The sequence below is a fragment of the Arachis ipaensis genome, chromosome B5 (genome assembly GCF_059453495.1).
Source record: "Arachis ipaensis isolate K30076 ecotype BB chromosome B5, ASM5945349v1, whole genome shotgun sequence".
Classification (NCBI taxonomy): domain Eukaryota; kingdom Viridiplantae; phylum Streptophyta; class Magnoliopsida; order Fabales; family Fabaceae; genus Arachis; species Arachis ipaensis.
Genome location: NC_142440.1, coordinates 125575979 through 125591430, shown reverse-complemented (window position 1 = coordinate 125591430; position 15452 = coordinate 125575979). Strand labels below are relative to the sequence as shown.

At 38.8% G+C, this 15452-nt stretch overlaps 1 non-coding gene across 1 annotated transcript; it reads right to left on the bottom strand.

Annotated features, from left to right (window-relative positions):
• Nucleotides 1-10743: 10743 nt before the first annotated feature.
• LOC148565694 (small nucleolar RNA R71) lies at nt 10744-10851 on the bottom strand. The gene has a single exon (XR_015884343.1). It is a non-coding gene; the product is annotated as a small nucleolar RNA R71 (small nucleolar RNA).
• Between the last annotated feature and the right edge of the window lie 4601 nt (nt 10852-15452).

The following is a 15452-nucleotide window of genomic DNA, read 5'->3' as shown; positions in this document are numbered from 1 at the left end:
GGTAAGTGAGCTATTTGAACAATGGCCATATAGAATTAAACAAATCAAAGATTACAATCATAGGAAGAGAATAATGCACACAAGAATGAAAATAAGTGGTTATATATGATGTAACCACACAATTAGGATCAAACCTCACATGCTTATGTTCTTAGCTCAAAAATCATGTTCCACAAAGTATATAATTCAAGCAAGTTCTAGAAAAAAAAATTTTTTTCAATCAATAGGGGTGCCCTATAGATAAAATTCTTGGAAAATATCATGATTTTGACTAAGCTTAATATATACATATGCAATGAAACCAAAAATCCTAAAAGACCTAAAAATAAAATGAAAAAGTGTTGGGATTAGAAACTTGTTACCCAAAAAACGCCGAATGGTCGGACAACCTCCCCACACTTAAAAGTTTGCACCGTCCTCGGTGCACTCAAAGATGAACAAGGGGGTACGGCGACTTTCCTAGTTGCTACCTTCAATTGGTAGGTCAACCGATGCTGCGTGTTCTTCCTCCCACTTCTGTTTTTGCTTATGCTGATTCATCCTGAACATAGAAAACAAGAGATAATAAGACAAGTAAATGTACAAGCAAGGAAGCATGGATTGTTGGAATGAGGTAAATCACTAGAAATGAGTGAGTGAATTGGTGTGACAATAATGAAAAATAAGTGTGTGGGTCCTAACTTGCATGCGGTTTAGAACTCACACCCTAGTGTTTAAAAATCATGTCACAATTATACAAAAGAAAACATGCACTTCACTCATTCTAGTGTGCTTGAGATACTTTAAAAGACTTGTAGGTTAAGTCAACCACACAAGTAGTGAAGAGGCATGAAAGCATTCAAGCAATTAATCAAGCAATTGCGAAATTGGATAATGCATGGACATTGATTGATGTGTAAGTAAATTTGATGAACGAAATGGTATAGAGAGCTCACACATCAAACAATGACACTTATTGAAGTTGTTGCAACACCTAAGTGACATAGAGGTGAAACACATGGATGCTATGGAACTTAGGGAAAAGGATAGAAGTGAAAATCAATCACATAGCAAGCATGGTCCACAAAGCTTTACAAAGCTCAAAAATATGTCACTAGGTAAGCTTTCGATCCAATTTCACGATTCCACAAACTCAATGCATGAAATAGGTGATGATCAATTAGAACAAGCATCCTAAAAAAAATGCATTGATAATATACAATTGCCTAACAATAGATGATGAATGCATGGTGGCCAAAACATGCAATTCAAAGGAGTTAAGAAGCTTAAAGGCAATGTAACATTCACTTGGTGCTCACAAATGTTCAACATGAAAATTCAAAACCAAGTTATAAATTGCAACCTCAATAAAGGAATCCAACAATGACAATAACAACAATGATGTTAAACTAACATCCTATTAGTAATAAGCAGCAGTAAACAGTAAACACGATTAGTAATCCAAAACTTATAATGGAAAACAAAAATTAAACTAACTAACTAACTAAAAGAAATGGTGTTATATGATGCTTGGTAGTGTTGGATGATGTTTGAAGGGTGGAAAGAAAAGAAGAGAAGAGAGAAGAAAGAAAGAAATGGAAAGAGGAGAAGAAAAGAAGGTGAGTGAAGCAGGGCAATCCACGCGTGCGCGTCATGTGCGCGTAAGCGTGGATTGATGAAAATGGAAGCGACGCATACACGTACATGGCGCGTCCGCGTCGATGCTTATTTTGAGAGGGGCGCGTACGCGCAAGGTGCGCGTGCGCGTGCCTTGGGCATAAAGTTGGCACACGTCAGGCACAACTCTCGGGTGAATGTATGGAGGGGTGGAAAAACTCAATCCACGCATATGCGTACATGACGCGTGCGCGTGGATGGCCGACATTGCTTGATTCACGCGTACGCGTGGAGTACGCATGCGCATGGGTGGTGCTCTGTTTTTCAAAATTTTTCTATGCTTTTGCACCAAACCAAGCATTCCAAACCTCCAAACAGCTACCAAAACATCATAAAACCTTATTTAACCTACTAGACTCCCAATTAAACTCAACTAATCAAACAAAACATGAAATTAAATTTTGTTTTACCAATATGTACAAAAGGGAAAAATGAAAAGATGTTACCATGGTGGGTTGTCTCCCACCTAGCACTTTTGTTTATTGTCCTTAAGTTGGACTTATAGGGAGCTCTTCATCAAGGTGGCTTGTGCTTGAATCCATCCTTGAACATCCACCAATGCTTGGACTTCCATTGTGCTTCATCATTCAAAGTTAATAACTCCAAGCTTTGATGGAGTTCTTCACAAATCATAGGCTCCCAAAGTTGATCTTCCTTGTGCGATCCGGGATCCCACACTTTGTTTTCACACCCGTCCTTGAGTTGATCATGGTGGTTTCCTCCGGGTGGCAAGAGAGATGAATTTTCATGGAAGTACCAAACTATCCTCCTAGACCCATCCAGTTGAGCACTAGTCCAACCTTTACTCCTTGAAGCTTCAACCATAATGAGCCTTGATTTGTAACGCCAACCACGAAACATCTTTCTTTTACGCTTCATCCCACAAAGCATCCTAAGTTGACCATCCGTTTCAAGCAAGCCATATTCAAGTGGGATAATAAAGATAATAGAAATGAGTTTCATCCACTCAAATGAAGGTGTAGATGGCAACCTAGGAAAAGGTGATTCCAAGGGTCTTGACAAGGCGTATTCAATTCCCATCCTCCTTTTTCTAAGGACTTCCACCTCTCCACAAGATCTCTTAATTTCAATCCTTTGTTCAATAATTTTATCTAAACATTTTTCCTTACTCAAATTATAAATGGGAGGACAAGAGAGATTTACCTCCACATTGCTTTCCATCTCCTTGGGAGAAGGTTCTTCATGCTCAAAAGATTCTTCACCACTAAGACTTGGTGCTTGATCTTCATCACCAAGGAGACTCAATTCTTGCTCTATCCCATCCAATTCTTCACAAGGGATATGCCTTGGAGGTTGTGCACATTCCTCCTTAGCATCAAATTCGATCATCTTGGAGGGATCTTCTCCAATCATAGACTCCCAAGGTGGTTCCGCATCTCCTAAGTCTTCAACCGCTTCTTCCTCTTCTTCAATAACCTCCACTTCCTCCTCTTGTTGCATTTCTTGCTTTAACTCCTCTTCTTCCCCTTGGAGCTTCAAGTTCACTCCCTCACTAAGCTCCTTCGTTGCTTCTTCACATTCCACAATGGAAGTGCCTTGATCGCATAGACTTAGGCGGGATGAGACTATGTTGCCAATGGCTTCTACCATGATGGCCATTTTTGCTCTTAACTCCTCAAAATTCTTTTCATCCTCCTCGTGTTGCCTTAAGATATGAGATTCAAGATCCCTTAATTCTAGCATTGAGGCTTCATGGAGGGGTGATGGTGGAAGAGAGGGTTCATTGTTTGAGGGGAAAGTATTATAGTCGGAAGGTGGTTGTGGAGAAAAGTAGAATTCATCTTGTGGTTAAAAATTTGCATGCGTTGGAGGTGGTTCTTCTTGGTAATAGTATAGAGGGGGTGGCTCTTGAAAATATTGATGTTGGAGTGGTGGTGGCTCTATGTGTGGTTCATATGGCTCATATGATTGTTGGTATGGTGGGTATGAATTAGGGTCATATGAAGATGGTTGGTGAAAGGTGGCTTGTGAGTATGGTTGAGGGTTATGTTGGGGATATGGCTCATAGGTGTATGGTGGTGGTTCTTGGAAGTCACAAGGGGATTCACCATAACCATTGGATTGGTGGAAGTTGTTGCCAAGAGGATTGATCATATGCATATGGCTCCTCCCACCTTTGGTTATCCCATTCTTGATACACATCTTCATTGTAGCCCTCATTTCCTACAACATAATTAGAACTAAACTCATAGCCAAAGTGAGAATTCATAATGAAAAGAGAAAATAAGAATAAAAGCTAATAAGAAATAATGAAACAAAATCCTAAAACTAGCAAAGACTAGCAAGCAATCCAAAATAAAGCTATTCACAATATTCACATATATACAATAACCAATAACATAACACCATTGTAACTTCCCGACAACGGCGCCATTTTGATGAACGGACTTTTGACGGTTTAGAATTTCCTCAAATGAATGAAATCTCGTTGTAAAGTATAGTTTCCAAACCAATCAAGAATCCTTTCATGCAAAAATTTCGGTTGTCACAAAGAACAAACCCCAAATAAGAATTAACCAAAGTATTTTGGACTCCGGGTCGTCTCACAAGGAATTGCAATGAAGTGGTCAATTATTGGCTATGAAGGATGTAAGGGGGGTTTGGTTGATTAAAGGGGCAATAAAATAAATGACAAGAAAAATAAAGAGAGCAATTAATAAAGAGAGAGACATTCATGGCAAAGATTGAGATCATAGGCTTTCTATCCTAGTCATGCAATGATTAATTCATCTTATTTAGTCAACTCCAACAAATAGGGAGAAAGTCAAACAAGATTAATCAATCATACCACAATAATAACAAGAATTTACCTTATTACGTCATCTCCAACATTGGAAGAAGGTATCATATTATCTTCCATGAGAGAAAGTCTAACAAGACTAGCTAATCTCAATCCAAAAGTTCTAATCAACTCACTAATTTAATTAGCAAAAGATTAGCGTCAATGGAAACAATATTCCAAAAGTCCTAATCAACTTACTAATTTAATTAGCAAAAGATTAGCGTCAATGGAAATAATATTAGCTAACAACTCTAGATCACCAACATGAGTTGGGTTTTCATGACTCAAGATTGCCTAATTACTCTCTCCAAGCCAAGAATGCTCAAAAATCTACTCTAAGATCCAACCAAGCATTTTATCAAACACTTGGAAGGCATAAAAGGAAAGCATAGTAAATTGCAAGGAATGTAAATCTACACTACTCAATTGCAAGGAATTAAACAACAATAAAGCAATTCAATAATAAAAGAACATGAATCATAAATTGCATTAAAGGAAAATGGAAGAATAAAAGTGCATCAACAACAAAGTAAGCAATTACTAGAATGAAATACAAAATTAGAGAGAGGAAGAGTAGAGGAACAAGAAATTGTAAAGGAAAAGTAAATCAAAGCATGAATTAAATCTAGATCTAAGATGAAAATTAACCTAACCTAATTCTAGAGAGAAGACGGAGCTTCTCTCTCTAGAAACAAACCTACATGATGCTATACTACCAAACAATTGCTCCCCCTTGCCCCAGCTTGAATTCTGCATGAAATAGCATTAGAAATGAGTTGGGTTGGGCCCAAAGTGCTTCAGAAATCGCTGGGGGCGATTTCACCTTAGTGGGCCTCGGCAGATCGGCGCACACGCATACATGGCGCGTGCGCGCCCCTGAGCGTGAAGTAACATATAGCAAATTTTATATCATTTCGAAGCTCCGATGTTAGCTTTCCAACGCAACTGGAACCGCCTCATTTGGACCTCTGTAGCTCAAGTTATGGGCGATTGAGTGCGAAGAGGTCAGGCTTGACAGCTTTACGGTTCCTTCATTTCTTCATGAGTTCTCCCACTTTGCATGCTTTTTCTTCATTCCTTCCATCCAATACTTGCCTTATGAACCTGAAATCACTCAACAAATACATCAAGGCATCGAATGGAATTAAAATGAATTAAATTTAGCTATTTTAAGGCCTAAAAAGCATGTTTTCACATTTAAGCACAAATCAAGGGAGAATTGCAAAACCATGCAATTTCATTGAATAAATGTGGGAAAAGATGATAAAATCCCCCAAATTAAGCACAAGATAAACCACAAAATTTGGGTTTATCAATGTGCATTGATTCTTTTTATTTTGCGATTGGGGAATTTTTGTATCCCCTTAATTAAATACCGAAAATGTAAATTTTTTTTAATGCACATCGTAATTCAATTGTTTTGATTTCACATGAACATGCTTCCCAAATTTTATTTTGAAACATCTTTATTCTTTTTAACTTTCTACCTTTGTTTCTATCATCCATGTTCCCATAAAGTTCCCCATACTTAAACAATACACAATTTCTATCTTAAGCTAACCAAGGATTCAACTTGGGATTTTTATTTTGTTTTTCTGCTTAAGGCTAGTAATGTGGTTTATGGAACAAGAGGGGATTAAAAAGCTCAAGGGGGATAACAAGGGTGATGTAAAAGGTAGGCTAATTTGGGATAAGTGAGGAAAAATTCAAATGATGGCCTCAATCACTTTCTTGGTATGTATCTATATTCTATAATTGGACATATAGATTAAAACAAAGTAAAGAACATCAGAATGAAAAAGAAGGGTAAAACACACAGGAATAAAATTTATGGTTTGAATGTAACCATACAGTTAAGCTCAAAACTCACAGGCTGTGTGTTCTCTAGCTCAAAAATCATATATCAGTTATACATGTCATGCAAGTAAAAATTAAGAGTTCCCATTATTCTCAATGTAAATCTTAGGGTGCCTTTAAAGTTTTAGTGTTGTTCCTTGATGAAATGTTGTTAACTAACTAACATGTAATGCTATATACAAGGGGTATGGATTGTTTTTATTATGTTAAAGTCTCTAGTTTACTTCCTTTTTTATTTTTAATTTAAACCAAACTATCATATGCTAAAAGGATAAACAATACTAATTAATCCACATATTCTATAACTAATAAGTTAGAATTGCAAACTAAACTAAATGGCTAAAATATGAACTAAGGTGCAAAATGCAGAAATAAAATAAAAATACATAGAAAAGGACAATGTATAAGTACTGAAAGATAAAAAAATAAAAATAAAGATAAAAATATAGAAAAATAACCAAAATAAGATAAAAGAGTCTGTAATGGTTCATCAAAAAATATACCAGAGATGGCGACCTCCCCACACTTAAAATAAAGTATCGTCCTCGATGCTCACTCAAGCTGGGTGTGAAGGAGTGTCATCACTGGAAGGATGGGCTGCTGGAGGATCTGTGGAGGCCTGAGGGTCTGCAGACTGGATAAGTGTAGGAGGATCTATCTGTTGTAGTGGAGGCTCTGACTGGATAGGAATCACAGGATCTGCGGCCTGTATTTGGTGTGTCTCCTCCTGCTGGGGCGCAGCCTACTCCGGGCCTGCTTGATCAGCCTGGGCATGTGTCTCCTCCTCATGATCGCTCGCCTCCGCCTCAGATGTCTCAGAAGGGGTGTCAGGCTCGGAGGGGATGTCGCCGCCGGATCGGATCATCAACTTGAGGTGCTCATAGCGTCGCTTGTTGCGACGCTCCATACGGTCGAAGCGGGCGAAGAGGTGATGCAACAAATGGTAAATAGGCTCAGGAGCAGGTAGAGGTGCAGTGGGTGGGGCTGGTGCAGCAGTGGAAGAAGAAGGGGCAGCTGAAGGCGTGGCGGTCTCAGCAGAAGCGGTGAGGAATGGAGGTGTATAGCCTAAAGTCCAAGATTTCCTGCTGTGAGGGATAATCTTCTTGCAGTCCACAGCAGGTGGCTTCTCATCAGCATCCTCCCAAGGCACGTCAGCTCGACGGCCTAGCTGGGTGACCAGGTAAGGGAAAGGAAGGGTGCCTCTGACATGGACCCTGGCCATATAGTGCCGGATGAATCGTGGCAGATACAGGTCCTTGCCCTCCAGCACACACCAGAGAAGGGTGATCATAGTAGCAGGCAGCTCCGTCTCGTGAGTGCTCGGTGATGAGCGGATAATTTATACGCTTTTTGACATTATTTTTAGTATGTTTTTAGTAGGATCTAGTTACTTTTAGGGATGTTTTCATTAGTTTTTATGTTAAATTCACATTTCTGGACTTTTCTATGAGATTGTGTGTTTTTCTGTGATTTCAGGTATTTTCTGACTGAAATTGAGGGACTTGAGCAGAAATCAGATTCAGAGGTTGAAAAAGGACTGCTGATGTTGTTGGATTCTGACCTCCCTGCACTCAAAGTAGATTTTCTGGAGCTACAGAACTTGAAATGGCACGCTTCCAATTGCGTTGGAAAGTAGACATCCAGGGCTTTCCAGTAATGTATAATAGTCCATACTTTGGCCAAGAATAGATGACGTAAACTGGCGTTCAATGCCAGCTTTCCACCCAAATCTGGCGTCCAGCGCCAGAAAAGGAGCCAAAACCAGAGTTGAACGCCCAAACTGGCACAAAAGCTGGCGTTCAACTCCAAGAAGGACCTCTACACGTGCAACACTCAAGCTCAGCCCAAGCACACACCAAGTGGGCCCCGGAAGTGGATTTATGCATCAATTACTTACTCATGTAAACTCTAGTAGCTAGTTTATTATAAATAGGACCTTTTACTAGTCTTTTTGACCATCCTGGATCTTTGGATTATCTTTTGATCTATTGATCACGTTTTGGGGGCTGGTTTGGCGCCGTTGCCGGGGATTGTTCGAGTTTGGACAACTGACGGTTCATCTTGTTGCTCAGATTAGGTAATTTTCTTTTTATTTTCTTTTCAAAAATTTTTCAAAAATCTTTCAAAAATTTTTCTTTTGTTTTCGAAAAAAAAAAGAATAATATAAAAATGTTTTCAAAAAAAAAATTTTATTCAAAATTTTTAAGAATGAATTCTAGTGTTTCATAAAGCATGTGAAGCCTGGCTGGCTGTAAAGCCATGTCTAATTCCTTTGGGAATGAGTATGTCAGGTGTGTCATGTCTGAATTACATGCTGAAGCTTGGCTGGCCATTGGCCATGTCTAGTGTTTTGGACTGGAGCTTTCATTGAAAGCTTGGCTAGCTAGTGAGCCATGTCTAATTCCTGGACTGAAGCTTTAGACTAAGAATGCAAGATTCCTGGAATTCATGTTAAAAATTTTGGAATCCTTATTTTTCTTTTCCATATAATTTTCGAAAAAAATTAGAAAATCATAAAAATCAAAAATATTTTTGTGTTTCTTGTCTGAGTCATGAGTCATGTCATAAGTTTGGTGTCGTTTGCATGTGCATCTTGCATTTTTCGAAAATTTCATGCATTCATAGTGTTCTTCATGATCTTCAAGTTGTTCTTGGTGAGTCTTCTTGTTTGATCTTGATGATTTTTTGTTTTGTGTTGTATGTTGTTTTTCATATGCATTCTTGAATTCTTAGTGCGTAAGCATTAAAGAATTCTAAGTTTGGTGTCTTGCATGTTTTCTTTGCATTAAAAAAATTTTTCAAAATTGTGTCTGTGATGTTCATCTTGACATTCAAAGTGTTCTTGGTGTTCATCTTGACATTCATAGCATTCTTGCATGCATTCATTGTTTTGATCCATAACTTTCATGCATTGCATCATTTTTCCTGTTTTCCTCTCTCATCATAAAAATTCAAAAAACAAAAACAAAAAAATATCTTTCCCTTTTTCTCTCATCAAATTCGAAAATTTGAGTTGACTTTTTCAAAAATTTTTAAAATCAAGTTGTTTCTTATGAGTCAAATCAAATTTTCAATTTGAAAATCTTATCTTTTTCAAAATCTTTTTCAAAAATCAAATCTTTTTCAAAATTCTTAGTTATTTTCGAAAATTCTAAAAATATTCTTCAAAAATCTTTTTCTTATTTTTATATCAAATTTTCGAAAATAACATAATCAATTAATGTTTTGATTCAAAAATTTGAAGTTTGTTACTTGCTTGTTAAGAAAGATTCAAACTTTAAGTTCTAGAATCATATCTTGTGATTTCTTATGAATCAAGTCATTAATTGAGATTTTAAAAATCAAATCTTTTTCAAAACTAATTTCTAAAATATCTTCTTATCTTACCTTTTTCAAAAAGTTGGTTTCAAAATATCTTTTCTAACCTCCTAACTTCTTATCTTTTCAAAATTTGTTTCAACTAACTAACTAATTTTTTGTTTGTTTCTTAACTTTTTCAAAACTACCTAACTAACTCTCTCTCTCTAATTTTTGAAAATATCTTTCCTCTTTTTCAAAAATTTCTTTTTAATTAACTAATTATTCTTATTTTTTATTTTTGATTTTAAAAATTTTCGAAAAATACTAACACTTTTCAAAAACCATTTTTGAAAATCACTAACTCTTTTTCAAAAATATTTTTTGAAAATTCTCACTCTCCCATCTTATTCTATTTATTTATTCATCTACTAACATCTCATCTCACATCTCTGCCATCCTCACAGTTGTGTTTCTTTCTTTACATCACACTCTTTGTCTCCCTCTTTTCTTCCACTCACAAAGGGATCCCTATACTGTGGTATAAAGGATCCATATTATTATTATTATTTTTTATGTGCCCTCTTCTTTGTCATATGAGCAGGAGCAAGGATAAGAACATTCTTGTGGAAGCAGATCCAGAACCTGAAAGGACTCTGAAAAGGAAACTAAGAGAAGCTAAAATACAACAATCCAGAGATAACCTTTCAGAAATTTTCGAACAGGAAGAGGAGATGGCAGCCGAAAATAATAATAATGTAAGGAAGATGCTTGGTGACTTTACTGCACCTAATTCCAATTTACATGGAAGAAGCATCTCCATTCCTGCCATTGGAGCAAACAACTTTGAGCTGAAACCTCAATTAGTTTCTCTGATGCAGCAGAACTGCAAGTTTCATGGACTTCCATCTGAAGATCCTTTTCAGTTCTTAACTGAATTCTTGCAGATATGTGATACTGTTAAGACTAATGGAGTAGATCCTGAAGTCTACAGGCTCATGCTTTTCCCTTTTGCTGTAAGAGACAGAGCTAGATTATGGTTGGATTCTCAACCCAAAGACAGCCTGAACTCTTGGGATAAGCTGGTCACGGCTTTCTTAGCCAAGTACTTTCCTCCTCAAAAGCTGAGCAAGCTTAGAGCTGATGTTCAAACCTTCAGACAAAAAGAAGGTGAATCCCTCTATGAAGCTTGGGAAAGATACAAACAGTTGACCAAAAAGTGTCCTTCTAACATGCTTTCAGAATGGACCATCCTGGATATATTCTATGATGGTTTATCTGAGCTATCAAAGATGTCACTGGACACTTCTGCAGGTGGATCCATTCACCTAAAGAAAACGCCTGCAGAAGCTCAAGAACTCATTAACATGGTTGCTAATAACCAGTTCATGTACACTTCTGAAAGGAATCCTATGAATAATGGGACGCCTATGAAGAAGGGAGTTCTTGAAGTTGATACTCTGAATGCCATATTGACTCAGAATAAAATATTGACTCAGCAAGTCAATATGATCTCTCAGAGTCTGCATGGAATGCAAGCTGCATCCAACAGTACTCAAGAGGCTTCTTATGAAGAAGAAGCTTATGATCCTGAGAACCCTGCAATAGCAGAGGTGAATTACTTAGGTGAACCTTATGGAAACACCTATAACTCATCATGGAGAAATCATCCAAATTTCTCATGGAAGGATCAAAAGCCTCAACAAGGCTTTAATAATGGTGGAAGAAACAGGTTTAGCAACAGCAAGCCTTTTCCATCATCCACTCAGCAACAGACAGAGAACTCTGAACAAAATACTTCTAATCTAGCAAACTTAGTCTCAGATCTGTCTAAGGCCACTGTAAGTTTCATGAATGAAACAAGATCTTCCATTAGAAATTTGGAAGCATAAGTGGGCCAGCTGAGTAAAAGGATCACTGAAATCCCTCCCAGTACTCTCCCAAGCAATACAGAAGAGAATCCAAAAGGAGAGTGCAAGGCCATTGACATAAGCATCATGGCCGAACCTACAAGGGGAGTGGAGGACGTGAATCCCAAGGAGGAAGACCTCCTGGGACGTCCAGTGACCAATAAGGAGCTTCCCTCTGAGGAACAAAAGGACTCTGAGGCTCATCTAGAGACCATAGAGATTCCATTGAACCTCCTTATGCCCTTCATGAGCTCTGATGAGTATTCCTCTTCTAAAGAGAATGAGGATGTTACTGAAGAGCAAACTGCCAAGTTTCTTGGTGCAATCATGAAGCTGAATGCCAAATTATTTGGCATTGATACTTGGGAAGTTGAACCTCCCTTGTTCATCAATGAACTAAGTGATCTGGATCAACTGACATCGCCTCAGAAGAGACATGATCCTGGAAAGTTCATAATACCCTGTACCATAGGCACCATGATCTTTAAGGCCCTGTGTGACCTTGGTTCAGAAATAAACCTCATGCCCCTCTCTGTAATAGAGAAACTGGGAATCTATGGGGTGCAAGCTGCCAAAATCTCATTAGAGATGGCAGACAGTTCAAGAAAACAGGCTTATGGACAAGTAGAGGACGTGTTAGTAAAGGTTGAAGGCCTTTACATCCTTGCTGATTTCATAGTCCTGGATACTGGAAAGGAAGAGGATGAATCCATCATCCTAGGAAGACCTTTCCTGGCCACAGCAAGAGCTGTGATTGATGTTGACAGAGGTAAAATAGTCCTTCAATGGAATGAGGACTCTCTTGTGTTTAAAACTCAAGGATCTCCCTCTGCAATCATGGAGAGGAAGCAGAAAAAGCTTCTCTCAAAGCAGAGTCAACCAGAGCCCCCACAGTCAAACTCTAAGTTTGGTGTTGGGAGGCCACAACCAAACTCTAAGTTTGGTGTTGAACTCCCATATCCAAACTCTAAGTTTGGTGTTGGAGAGTTTCAACAATGCTCTGAATATCTGTGAGGCTCCATGAGAGCCCACTGTCAAGCTATTGACATTAAAGAAGCGCTTGTTGGGAGGCAACTTAATTTTTATTTATCTAACTATATTTATCTTAGTTATATGTCTTTGTAGGTTCATGATCATGGGGAGTCACAAAATAAATATAAAAATTGAAAACGGAATCAAAAACAGCAGAAGAAAAATCACACCCTGGAGGAGCATCTGTCTGGCGTTCAGCGCCAGAACAGAGTATGGTTCTGGCGCTGAACGCCCAAAATGGGCAGCTTCTGGGCGCTGAACGCCAGAACAGGCATGGTTCTGGTGTTCAACGCCAGAAATGGCACACAAATGGGCGTTGAATGCCCAAAATGGCCACCAACCTGGCGCTGAACGCCCAGAGTTGGGTGCAAAGGCATTTTTACATGCCTAATGGGTGCAGGGATGTAAATCCTTGAACACCTCAGGATCTGTGGACCCCACAGGATCCACTCAGGATCTGTGGACCCCACAGGATCCCCACCTACCTCCACTCACTTCTTCTCACCACTCTCTTTCACACAACCACATAAACTCTCTTCCCCATAAACCTACCTCATAAACTCCACCTACCTTCAAAATTCAAAACCAATTTCCCACCCAAACCCACCCATATGGCCGAAACCTTTCCCCCCTCCCTTCCCTATATAAAGCCCTCCAATCTTCATCAAATTCACACAACACACCCCTCTACACCCTTCTTGGCCGAACCACATCACCCTCTCCCTCTCCTCCATTTCTTCTTCTTCTTCATCTATTCTTTCTTTTATTGCTCGAGGGCGAGCAAAATTCTAAGTTTGGTGTGGTAAAAGCATAAGCTTTTTGTTTTTCCATTACCATTGATGGCACCTAAGACCGGAGAATCCTCTAGAAAGGGGAAAGGGAAGACAAAAGCTTCCACATCCGAGTCATGGGAGATGGAAAGGTTCATCTCCAAAGCCCATCAAGACCACTTCTATGATGTTGTGGCCAAGAAGAAGGTGATCCCTGAGGTCCCTTTCAAACTCAAAAGAAATGAGTATCCGGAGATCCGACATGAAATTCAAAGAAGAGGTTGGGAAGTTCTAACAAATCCCATCCAACAAGTCGGCATCCTAATGGTTCAAGAGTTCTATGCCAATGCATGGATCACCAAGAACCATGATCAAAGTAAGAACCCGGATCCAAAGAACTATGTTACAATGGTTCGGGGGAAATACTTAGATTTTAGTCCGGAAAATGTGAGGTTGGCGTTCAACTTGCCAAACATGGAAGAGAACGCACGCCCCTACACAAGGAGAGTCAACTTTGATCAAAGGTTGGACCAAGTCCTTATGGACATATGTGTAGAAGGAGCTCAATGGAAGGTTGACTCCAAAGGCAAGCCGGTTCAACTAAGAAGATTGGACCTCAAGCCTGTAGCTAGAGGATGGTTGGAGTTCATTCAATGCTCAATCATTCCCACTAGCAATCGGTCTGAAGTTACTATAGACTGGGCCATCATGATCCATAGTATCATGATTGGAGAAGAGGTGGAAGTTCATGAGATTATACCTCAAGAACTCTACAAGGTGGCTGACAAGTCCTCCACTATGGCAAGGTTAGCCTTTCCTCACCTCATTTGCCACCTATGCAATTCGGCTGGGATTGACATAGAGGGAGATATCCTCATTAAAGAGGACAAGCCCATCACTAAGAAAAAGATGGAGCAAGCAAGAGAGCCCAGTCATGGAGCTCAAGAGGCGCAAGAAGCTCATTTACATGAGATCCCGGAGATGCCTCAAATGCACTTTCCTCCACAAAATTATTGGGAGCAAATCAACACCTCCCTAGGAGAATTGAGTTCCAATATGGGACAACTAAGGGTGGAACATCAAGAGCACTCCATCATGCTTCATGAAATAAGAGAAGATCAAAAAGCAATGAGGGAGGAGCAACAAAGACAAGGAAGAGACATAGAAGAGCTCAGGGACATCATTGGTTCCTCAAGATGGAAACGCCACCATCACTAAGGTGGATTCATTCCTTGTTCTTATTTCTTCTGTCTTTCATTTTCTATGTTGTGTGCTTATCCATGTTTGTGTCTTCATTATATGATCATTAGTAGTTAGTAACTTTGTCTTAAAGTTATGAATGTCCTATGAATCCATCACCTCCCTTAAATGAAAAATGTTTTAATTCAAAAGAACAAGAAGTACATGAGTTTCGAATTTATCCTTGAACTTAGCTTAATTATATTAATGTGGTGACAATGCTTCTTGTTTTCTGAATGTATGCTTGAACAGTGCATATGTCTTTTGAAGTTGTTGTTTAAGAATGTTAAATATGTTGGCTCTTGAAAGAATGATGATTAGGAGACATGTTATTTGATAATCTGAAAAATCATAAAAATGATTCTTGAAGCAAGAAAAAGCAGCAAAGAACAAAGCTTGCAGAAAAAAAAAAGAAAAAAAAAAGGGCAAAAAAAATAGAAAAAAAATAGAAAGAAAAAGAAAAAGCAAGCAGAAAAAGCCAATAACCCTTAAAACCAAAAGGCAAGGGCAAATAAAAAGGATCCCAAGGCTTTGAGCATCAGTGGATAGGAGGGCCTAAAGGAATAAAATCCTGGTCTAAGCGGCTAAACCAAGCTGTCCCTAACCATGTGCTTGTGGCGTGTAGGTGTCAAGTGAAAACTTGAGACTGAGAGGTTAAAGTCGAGGTCCAAAGCAAAAAAAGAGTGTGCTTAAGAACCCTGGACACCTCTAATTGGGGGCTTTAGCAAAGCTGAGTCACAATCTGAAAAGGTTCACCCAATTATGTGTCTGTGGCATTTATGTATCCAGTGGTAATACTGGAAAACAAAGTGCTTAGGGCCACGGCCAAGACTCATAAAATAGCTGTGTTCAAGAATCATCATACTGAACTAGGAGAATCAATAACAC